Consider the following 12,029-nt stretch of genomic DNA (forward strand, 5'->3'; position numbering starts at 1 on the left):
CTAATGAAATGAGCGGGGAGTAAAAACAAACCGTGTTGCCAATTTAGAACTGTTGGAGTTGTGCGACGAAAAAAACAATTTAAAGAACTCTTAATTTTTGTCGGAGGGCAGTAGAAGGATGAAGAGACAAATATAAGTGGGGATGTCTAATAATGAGAAAAAACCTGGAGGTTTTGCAGGAGTGATTAAAATTAAACACAAGTGATTACAATTAACGTTAAAGGTAGCCTTATATCCTATATGTAATGTGGGTCCTTCAAACAACTAGGTGTTATTATTTGTTATTTGGAGGACACATATTACAAATAGGATATAACTCTGCCTTTAAAGTTAATTTATCCTCATCATTGGGAGATGTACTGAGCTAGGTATCCACACAAATTTCTCCAGGAATTTTTTGTTATGCCTTGATGTTTTTTCCCCGAGACGTGTCTGAAAAGTGGGTAAATGCTGTAAATTCACAAAATATTGCATGAATCCTACTGAGATTTGTGGTGAGCGTATGATCACTGGCAGTACTTATACGCCCTAATTAAAAATAAACTGCATGTGTAACATTGTGGCTGGAAATTTTAATATGGAAAAACTCCAAACAACAAGGTGTTAGTTATTTGGAGGACACATATTACAAATAGGGTATAAGGTTGCCTTTAACGTTAATATATTCTCATCATTAGGAGATCTACTGAGTTAGATGTCAACACAAATGTCTCCAGGAATTTTCGTTATGCCTTGATATTTTTTCCCAACACGTGTCTGATCCTACTGGGTCACATAGATTAAAGGCGGAATCGTGGGGTGCGTATGATCACTGACAGTACTTATACGCCCTAATTAAGTTCGGCCGGGCCAAACTTTGAATACCCTCCACCATTTGGAACGAATTTGGAAATTAAAAAAAAAAAAAAAATCCTTAAAAATTCTGTTAAATTTTAAAAATACCGAATATTGACGTTATATTGCGTCTATACGACGTGGACCTACATAGGCATTGTTTGCCATTAGCCATTACCATATTCAAATTCGAAACTTGAAATAAGCGGTGAATAATGTAGCTAAAATCATCAAAATATCGTATATAGGGAGGTACCGTTATATCGGAGCTGTGCGAAGACCTGGACCAGCATACACAATTTTCTGTCACAGGCTTAAGCATCCATTACTAACGTCAAATACGATATCTCAAACAATTTCGGTGGGTATTGTACCTAAACTCGTCAAAATACCGAATATAGGGAGGTACTGATATATGGGGCCTATACGAAGACCTGGACCTGCATAGACATTTTTCTGTCACAGACTGTAGTTCCCATTACGAACTCTAAATACGTAATTTGAAACAATTCCGGTGAATAATGTCGCTAAAATCATCAAAATACCGAATATCGGGGGGTACCGTTATATGGGGGCTATATGAAAACGTGGACCTACATGGCCCATTTACGAACTTAACCTGCCTTCTATCTCAATTCGATCGAAAGAAGAGCGTGCTTACAACAAATAGAGGGACAGACAGACGGACATGGCTAAATCGTCTTAGAATTTTACGCTGGTCAAGAATATGGGTCTGACATGAGTATTTCGAGGAGTTACAAACGGAATGACAAAGTTAATATACCCTCCATACTATGGTGGACGGTATAAAAAAAAACAAAGTCTTTGGCATTAAAAAAATAAAAACAAAATATTTTTTATTCATTTATTTTAGCCTTTGAAAAAAAATATTTTTTTTCTATTCAGATTGGCTTGTTTTCTGATGGCTCTTATTTTCTTTAAAAAAAAATTAATTCTATGGCTATTTTTTGAAAATATTAACGTTTGTTTGCCTTCAAAAATATATTTTTTAGAAAAAAATCCATCTCTTATATCATTTCCAAAAATATTTTTTAAAAAAATCCACGTCTTTTCAAAATGAGGTAAACCCCATTTTTTGTAGTCTGTTTTGTTTGGCCTTTGGACAAATATTTTTTTAAAGAAAATATTTTTAATTTTTGATTGTTTTTTATTTTTTAATATTTTCATTTATTTATTTTATTTTATTTATTTATTTTTTTTTTTTTTTGAAAAATAGTAAATGAGGAGTAGTCTATATAATATGAAACTCTGGACGATCATTTGACGTATTAGTAATGCCAATACGTATACGCTACACATACCTCTCACTACATCTCAATTATAACACTGTGCGTAAAAATTTATTTTTTTTTTTCAATAAATATTGGGAAAATCTAGCATATTGTGGAAATAGATCTAAAAATGAAGACACAGATATCAGCATTTTAAAGGTGTACATCGCAAAGTAACCTAAATGGAGGGGACAAATTCACACCTCTTCCATACTTTTGGAAATGTTCGGATTAAGATTTCTTGGAATCCTTACATTTTAGCTATATAGAATCTTCGGCAATATTGCATATACAAATAATGGGTATATTTTGGTCGAAATTTTTAACCTTCAAACGAGTCAACAAAGGGGTTAATTTGATCCCTTTTTTAAATATAGAGGAAAAAACTCCTAAAATTCTACTATAGGCACATCAAGTGTCTATTTCTTACCATTTTTAGGGTTATAGTCGTACTTTGGGTGAGTTTGTGGAAAAATCTCCAACATATCATCATTTTAGAAAAATTACGACAAAGACCAAAATATTCTTCAAAAATTTTTACTATAAATCGTCAAAATATCTATTTCAATTGTATATTAAGAAAAAATTTGAATCGCGGTTCCAAAAAAAAAAAAAATAAAATAAATAAAATAAATAAATAAATAAATAAATAAAATATAATATTCTCTATTTTTTTATCAATTTTTTCCGAGACTTTTTTCGAGTTGTCGCCTGAAAGTAGTATTTTTAGGTAGATTTTTTCTACAGAAGATCTACACACATATGAACAATATTATTTGGTCTGTTGAGACATGGAAAAAATTCAGTAGTTACAGAATATTAATTATCTCACATTTTTATACCCTCAGTCATATGGCTAAGTTCAAAACGTGCCTAGTCGAAATAACGGTTTTAGACCCTAGGTCTCCGTCTGTCTGGCTGGGTGGCTGGTGCGCACGATAACTCTCGAAGGCAGTATTCGATTTGATCTAAAGTTGGTACATCGTAATATTATTGTCAAACTTAGATCGAGTTCGGAGATGGGCAATATCGGTTCCTCTATTCTGGTATCTCCCCCACAAAAGGTCGACATTTTCAAAAAATATATTTTCTACACAGAAAGAGAAACGATAATCCGATTTTGCTCCAACTTTGCAAATCCTAATATTTGCATCAGTGCTAGGTCAGGTGAGAAAATGGAAAATCCACTCTATTAAGTACCTTACCCACAAAGGGTCAACATTTTGAATTATTACAACTCTTATAAAATGTGATGTAAGAGTCTGATCGTCTTCAAATTTCACAAATCCTAATATTTATATTAACACAAGCTCTGATGTTAAGATGGAATATATTGGTCTGTTCCTTGTGGTACCTCCCACACAAAATGTCAACATTTTCAAAGAAAATATTTTACTGCACAGAAAGTAAAAGGATAATCCGATTTTGCTCCAACTTTGCGAATCCTAATATTCTCAATAGTGCTAGGTCAGGTGCGAAAACGGCCCAGTCCATCAAATACCTCCTCCACAAAGGGTCAAAGTTTTGAATAATAATAAGTCTTATTAAATGTTATGTAAGAGTCCGATTGTCATAAAATTATACACATCGCAATATTTTTACTTACACAAGGTCTGGTGTGAAAGTACGGTCCATTGCTTCAGGTATCTCCCCCACAAAATGTCGAAATTTTCAAAAAATATATTTCTGCCCAGAAAGAGGAACGATAATCCGAGTTTGCTCCAACTTTACAAATCCTAATATTTGCATTAGTGCTAGTCAGGTGCGAAAATGGACAATATCGATTCAGCCCATCCAGTACCTCCCCCACAAAGAGTCAAAGTTTTTAATAATTATAAATCTTATAAAATGTGACATAAGAGTCCGATTGTCAAATTACAATTTTCAAATTGCACACATCCCACTATTTGTATTAATCCAAGGTCTGGTGTGAAGATGGAATATATTAGTCCACTCCTTTTGGAACTTATCCCACAAATATTTCTATCAAAACATAATATGTGTTACCTCCCCCACAAAGGGGTGAACATTTTAAATAGCTATGAAGCTCCTAAAACGCGAAATGAGCGTCCGATTCTATTTTAACACGGCACAATTCAATTAATTTCACACATCTCAATACTTCTATCAACACATAATCAGATGTGAAGATGGGATACATCGGTCAACTTCTTTTGGTACCTGCCCCACAAAGGGGTGAATATTTTAAATAGCTATAGGGCTCATAAAACCTGAAATAAGCATCCGATTCTATTCAAACACGGCACAGTCCATTGTTTGTATTAAGAGAGGATCTGATGTGAAGATGGGATATATCGACCCTCTCCTTCCGATACCTCCCCCATAGAGGGGTAAACATTTTGAATAACTATGAAGCTCATAAAACGCGAAATGAGCGTCCGATTCCTCTAAAACTCGGCATGTTCCAATATTTTTATTAGTACAAGATTTGTTACAAATATAGAAGAGGTCGGACCATTTCTTCTGGTATCTCCCCCACATAGGGTTCAAAATTATTAAAAAAAACCAAACGCTCAAAGAAAGCGAAATAAGCATCCAACTCTCCTCAAATTTCACACATACAACCATTTTTGCTAACACAAGATATGTTGTGAAGATGATATATATTTGCGAACCCCTTCTGGTACCTCCCCCATAAAGGGTCAAAATTTTCAATACTTTTATCTGTCATAACTTGTGAAACAAGTCAGCGATTTTTTACAACTTGCTATATCTAAGTATTTCTCTCAATCAGAGGTCTGATATGAATATGAAATTTATCGGAATTTATGATATCGCATAAAATTGGATAAAATGGAACACTTCGGATCTGGTACCTCACGCAACATTTTCCAAAAAATATCTCATATAAATTGAAGGAAGTAGTCGATATTATTCAACCCTGGCACGTCGTAATATTTAGGCCATATTTTTATAGGTTCGATACGAAATGGGCAATATTTCTGATTCCTTCGGAATCTACTCCAGGGTCAACAAGGTCAAAAATCATAAGAAAAGTCAAAATATTTTTTTGATAATCGAACATTGGCTGAGGTTATACATCTGTCGCCAAAAGAGACTGATTCTTTTTAAATTGTTTTTTTTAAATATCTGTTCAAAAGACCAGAAGATCGAAAATTTTCTAAAAAATATTTTTTGCAAGGACCAAGAGTTCGGTGATTTATTTATTAAAATAATCTCCAAATTCAAAGGTGAGAAAGAGGAAAACCTGTAATTCCTCTCGCCAATAATCTATTTATCAAAGGAGAAGCTGCTTTCTAAAAACAGTAGATCTTCCCAATTTTTGAAATTTCATGAAAATTTTCCGTACTTTCTTACCCTTTCATGGGTATCAAAATTAGCCACCTTTCCAATTATTTTCAATTATTAGATTCTCATTCCAGTTATTACGCCATTTCTGATTTTCACAAATATTTACAATTATCTCTGTTAACTCCAACCCTAGACATTCTTCAGCCCATATCCCAAAAGAATTATTTTCCCCCGAAAAACAAAAATAAAAAAAAACTAATCCCCAATAACGGCCCTGAAATCGCCAACCTAACCTTCCATCCAGACTTGACGATATTGTTTTTCTTTTCTCTTCAATGACTGCCTCAACAATGTTTTTTTCCCCAACCAACGGAAAAACAACAAAATCCCACTCAATACGGCACACACATACCTCACGACACATACACATATACACTCCAACACACACACACTCTTACGACATGCAGTTCGTGTACGACGCACGCCGAGTTTGTTTACATTTTTCAATGATTGGGATAAATACCTCCATGCAAAGACCCTCCGCTTGCGCTTTACAAACACTTACAGCAGCTATACGACAACACACAAGCAGGAGGAGGCGGGCGGTGATCGGTGGGTCAAGAGGGTAAATAAGAAAATAAAAAAAAAAATAAAAACACAACAACAGCAACTCTTCCTTCTTTATTTTGTTTGGGTTGTGTCTCTCACAATAATAAACAATACAACCTTCATACATATGTATGTATGTATGTGTGTGAGTATGTATGAGTGTGTGTGTGTGTATGTGTGCCGTCACAAATAAGCATCGCAATGCACAAATGTCAGTATGTATGCTGATTCTTCTTCTTCTGCTCGGTTGTAGTCAGTTGTTATTGTTGTTGTTGTTGTTGTTGTTGTTGCTGTTGTTGTTTTTCTTTATCAGAACAATAAAAATACCCTTACAATGCAATAATAATAACAACAACAATAACGTAACGTAAACACCGCTTCAAGAAAATGTTCCACACATTTCACGCAACAAACAAAAAGTGTCTAGTGGCTATGGGTTACTAGTTGGGGCACTAGAGGCAGAGGCACTAATAATTTCTTCTATGGTTTTCTAAAAAATGTATTTTTCCTTAGAAAGGTTTTCTGGAGACAACAGGTCTTCTATAGCCACCTTCCTTAGGTCTCCAATAGACCGAAGACCTCCAATAAATCAGCTAGACACCTTTAACAGGTCTTCTATAGACCGAAGAACATCAACAGGTATTTCATAAACAGAGGAGCTTAAAAATGTCTTCCATAGACAGAAGAACTTCAACGGGTTTCCTCTAGACACAAAATCTGTACGGGCTTTTCTATAGACCGAAGACCTTCAAGAAGTCTTCTATAGAGGCAGAAGACCGTGAACAGGTCATCTATGGACAGAAGACTTTCAACAGGTTTTTTATAGATAGAAGGTATTCTACAGACAGATATCTTCCGATTTTCTTCCACAGGACTTCTCTTGACCAAATACTTTAAGACCTTCAAGAGGTCTTCCATAGACAAACGGACCTTCAACAGGTCTTCTATAGACAGACGGACCATCAACAGGTCTTCCATGGACAGAAGACCCTAATCAAGAGGTCTTCTATAGACCGAAGACCTTCAACAGGTTTTCAAAAGACTGAAGACCTTCAACAGGTCTTCTATAGACAGAAGATATATTTGAGGCCTTTTATAAGCAGAAGACCTTCCAGAGGTCTTCTGTGGACAGAAGTCCTTCAACAGTTCGTCCATAGACTGAAAGCCCCCAAGTGGTCTTCTATACACAGAAGATCTATATGAGAACTTCTATAAACAGTAAACTTTGTACAGGATTTTTATAGACCGAATAACTTAAATTGGTCTTCTATATCCCGAAGACCTTTCAAAGGACGTCTATAGATTCCCGAAGACCTTAAACGGATCTTCTATATACCGCAGACATCTAACATCTATAAACAGAAGACCTTCCACAGGTCTTCTATATACCGAAGACCTTAACCTTCTATGGACGGAAGACCTTCAAGAGGTCTTTTACACACAGAATACATTCAAGAGGTCTCCTATAGACAGAGAACCTTCCTGAGGTCTTATATAAACAGAAGACCTTAAAGAGGTTTTCCATAGACAGGCCTTCTGTCAAGAGGTCTTCCGTAGACAGAATATCTTCCACAGGTCTTCTATTGACAGAAGTCCTTCAAGAGGTCCATTGTAGACAGAAGTCTTTAAAGAGGTCTTCTGTAGATAGAATACCTTCAACAAGTCTTCTGTAGACAGAAGACCTTTAACGGTTCTTCTATAGGCTGAACACCTTTAACGTCTCTTTTATAGACAGAAGTCCCTCAAGAGAGATGACCTTCAACAGGTCTTCTGTTGACCGAATACCTATAACTGGTCTTCTATAGACAAAATACCTACCAGAGATCATCTATAGACAAAAGACCTTCAAGAGGTTTTCCATAGACAGAAGACCTTCAAGTCGTCTTCTATAGACAGAAGATTCTGAACATGTCTTCTATTCACAGAAGACCTTCAGCAGGTCTTCTATTGACCGAAAACCTTCTTTAGGCATAAGATCTTCAAGGGGTTTTCTATAGACAGGAGACTTTAAATGGGCTTCTCTAGACAGAATATCCTGAACAGGCCTTCTATTGATAGAAGACCTTCCACAGGTCTTCTTCTTTGTACAGAAGACCTTTAAAAGGGCTCCTGTAGGCAGAAGGCCTTCAACGGGTCATCTGTAGACCGACCTTTAATAGGTCTTCTATAGACCGAAGACCTTGAAACGGTCTTCTATAGATCGAAGACCTTCAACTAGTCTTCTATAGAAAAACGAAAAACGGTCTTCCATAGACAAAAGTCCTTGAAAACGCCTTCTAAACAAAAAATTTTTACAATAGCTCTTCTACAGGCCGTAGACCTTCAAAAGGTCTTCTGTATACGGAAGACCTGTCTTCAGTCTTTCTTTAAACCTTGACCTCCACAAGATATAAAAATACCATCTCTTATATTTCTTAGTCACCAACTAGTGCCTTGTCCAACTGGCCACTCTTTACAATTCGTAAAATGCTAACGCATTCACTCGTTCAGCCAGTCAGTCAGTCACTCACTCATTCGTCCGTAGTCGACTGTGTCAATAATACTTGAATGAAAAAAAAAAAACAAAAAAAAAACGAAAGCAACCAAAACATTCATTATGACCCCCCATCATTTGCCGCAGAAGAATTTCCTTCATTTTTGTTGTCGTCGTTGCCGTTTGTAAAATTCACTTACACTGCCATCTGAAAACATGAAGTACCTTCAGATAGAGACCCCCTCATACTTCACCCCCTCTGACCAATCGATGGGATTAAGCACCTGTTTATTTGTTCTGTTACGAATAATTTGGTGTTGTTATTGTTGTTGCTGCTTTTTTCTGTTTCGTTTTTCGATATTATCTCCATGATGGGGGGAGGTATTAACTCTGGAGTTCAACTCGTTTCTACAGTGTTCCTTTTTAAAGAGGTTTTAAGTTCGGTTCTTATTGGGTAAATTTCGGGCCCAATTTTAATAATGTTTCAGTTTGATGAACAAGATCAGGTTGAATTCGACGACAGAATATTATTGAAGTGTGATTTTCAATTGTGGAATCGTGAATTTTTAAAAATTATGGGAAGCTGAAGCTTACTCAGCAATTTTGACCCTTTTGTGGGTATGCCGATTTATCCCATCTTTACAGCAGATCTTGTGTTGATCGAAATTTTGGGATTTGTGAAATTTGATGAGATTCGGATGCTTCTTTCGCATTTTATGAACGTTTTGAATATTCCAAATTTTGACCCCTTTGTGGGGGAGGTACCAGAAGGAATGGTACGACCTCTTCCATCTTTTTAGCAGATCTTGTGTTAGTTAAAATATTGGGATGTGAGAAATTTGAATACAATCAGAAGCTTACTTCGCAATTTAAGAAGGGTTTTAGTTATTCCAAATTTTGAACCCTTTGTGGGGGAGGTACCAGAAGGGGTGGGGGATATCTATCAGTTTCACCACATATCCTGTGTTAATTTTAATATTGGGATTTGTGAAATTTGAAAGGAATCGAATGCTTATTTCGCATTTTATGAGCGTTTTTGGTTATTCAAAATGCTGACCCTTTGTGGGGGAGGTACCAGAAGGCGTGGACCGATATATTCCAACTATACACCAAATCTTGTGTTAGTAAAAATATTGCGATGTAGGAGATTTGAATAGAATTGGTTGCTTATTCCGCATTTTATCGCAATTTAAGAATGGTTTTACTTATTCCGAATGTTGACCCCTTTGCGTGGGAGGTACCAGAAGGGGTGGGCCGATATATTCCATGTTCATACCATATCTTGTGTCAATAGAAATATTGGGATTTGAGAAATTTGAATAGAATCGGATACTTATTTCGCATTTTATGAATGTTTTTGTTTATTCGAACTGTGGGCCCTTTGTGGGGGAGGTATCAGAAGGAGTGGGAGGATAGTGTCCATTTCCCCACCAGACTTTATGTTAGTAGAAATATTGGAATGTTTGAAGTTTAGAATGAATCGAATACATATTTCGTAATTTTTAAAGCGTTTTAGTTATTCGGAATTATGACCCCTTTGTGGGGGGAGTACTAGAAGAGGTGGTCCTATATATTCCAATTTAACATCAGATCTTATGTTAGTAGAAATATTGGGATTTGCAGATTTTGAAAGTAATCGGATGCTCATTTCGCACTTTTAGAAGCATTTTAGTTATTCCGAATTTTGACCCCTTTGTGTGGGAGGTACCAGAAGGGGTGGGCCGATATATTCCATCTTCATACCATATCTTGTGTCGATAGAAATATTGGGAATTGAGAAATTTGAATAGAATCGGATACTTATTTCGCATTTTATGAACGTTTTTGTTTATTCCAAATGTGGACCCTTTGTGGGGGAGGTACCAGAAGGAGTGGGAGGATAGAGTCCATTTTCCCAACAGACTTTATGTTAGTAGAAATATTGGAATGTATGAAGTTTAGAATGAATCGGATGCTTATTTCGTATTTTTAAAAGCGTTTTTGTTATTCGAAATTTTGACCCTTTTGTGGGGGAGGGGCAGAAGGGGTGGTCCTATATATTCCAATTTAACACCAGATCTTATGTTAGTAGAAATATTGGGATTTGCAGATTTTGAAAGTAATCGGATGCTCATTTCGCACTTTTAGAAGCATTTTAGTTATTCCGAATTTTGACCCCTTTGTGTGGGAGGTACCAGAAGGGGTGGGCCGATATATTCCATCTTCATACCATATCTTGTGTCGATAGAAATATTGGGAATTGAGAAATTTGAATAGAATCGGATACTTATTTCGCATTTTATGAACGTTTTTGTTTATTCCAAATGTGGACCCTTTGTGGGGGAGGTACCAGAAGGAGTGGGAGGATAGAGTCCATTTTCCCAACAGACTTTATGTTAGTAGAAATATTGGAATGTATGAAGTTTAGAATGAATCGGATGCTTATTTCGTATTTTTAAAAGCGTTTTTGTTATTCGAAATTTTGACCCTTTTGTGGGGGAGGGGCAGAAGGGGTGGTCCTATATATTCCAATTTAACACCAGATCTTATGTTAGTAGAAATATTGGGATTTGCAGATTTTGAAAGTAATCGGATGCTCATTTCGCACTTTTAGAAGCATTTTAGTTATTCCGAATTTTGACCCCTTTGTGTGGGAGGTACCAGAAGAAGTGAAATGATCTTTTCCAAATTTACACCAGGTCTTGCGTTAGTGGAAATATTGGGATGAGTAAATTTTGAAAAGAATCGGAAGCTTATTCTGCATTTTATGAGTGTTTTTGATTATTCAAAATTTTGACCCCTTCGTGTGGGAGGTACCAGAAGGGGTGATCCGATACCCACCATCTTCGCCCCAGATATTTTATTAAGAAAAAGATTGTGATGTGGGAAATTTTAATGAAATCGAATGCTTATTTCGCATTTTAGCATTTTAGTTATTCCAAATTCAGACCCCTATGTGGGGGAGGTACCAGAAGGAGAGGGCCGATATATACCATCTTCACACCAGATCACGTTTTAATAAAAATATTGGGATGAGTAAAATTTGAAGACACTCTTTTACTTATTTCGCATTTTATGAGCGTTTTAGTTATTCAAAATTTTGTCCCCTTTGTGGGGGAGGTACCAAAAAGGGTGGACGGATATATTCCAACTTCACACCAGATCTGGTGTTAGTGGAAATATTGGGATGTGCGAAAGTTGAAGACAATCGAACTCTTATTTCACACTTTATGAGTGTTATAATTATTCAGAATTTTAACCCCTTTGCGGGGGAGGTACTTGACGGAGTGATCCGATGTTGTCCCTCTTCGCACCCGACCTAGCACTGATAAAAATATTGGGATTTCCAATGTTTGAATAACATTGAATGATCCCTTCCTTCTCTATGAGGTAAATTATTTGCTGTGAAAATTTCGACGTTTTGGGGGAGGAACCAGAAGGAGTGGATCAATGTTGCCCATTTCCGAACTCATACTAAGTAGGACAATAAAATTACGATGTGCCAAGATTGGACAAAATCGGATGCTCCCTTCGGGAGTTATCTTGCTCACCTACCAGATAGACATGTG

The 12,029-nt window shown here is 36.2% G+C and overlaps 1 protein-coding gene across 3 annotated transcripts in view; it reads right to left on the reverse strand.

Moving 5' to 3' along the window:
- Positions 1 to 12,029, reverse strand: part of LOC101899727 (uncharacterized transmembrane protein DDB_G0289901) — a 91,367-nt gene that overhangs the window by 48,012 nt on the left and 31,326 nt on the right. The gene's annotated exons all lie outside the window — the stretch shown is intronic.

The sequence above is a fragment of the Musca domestica genome, unplaced genomic scaffold, assembly GCF_030504385.1.
Source record: "Musca domestica strain aabys unplaced genomic scaffold, Musca_domestica.polishedcontigs.V.1.1 72, whole genome shotgun sequence".
Classification (NCBI taxonomy): domain Eukaryota; kingdom Metazoa; phylum Arthropoda; class Insecta; order Diptera; family Muscidae; genus Musca; species Musca domestica.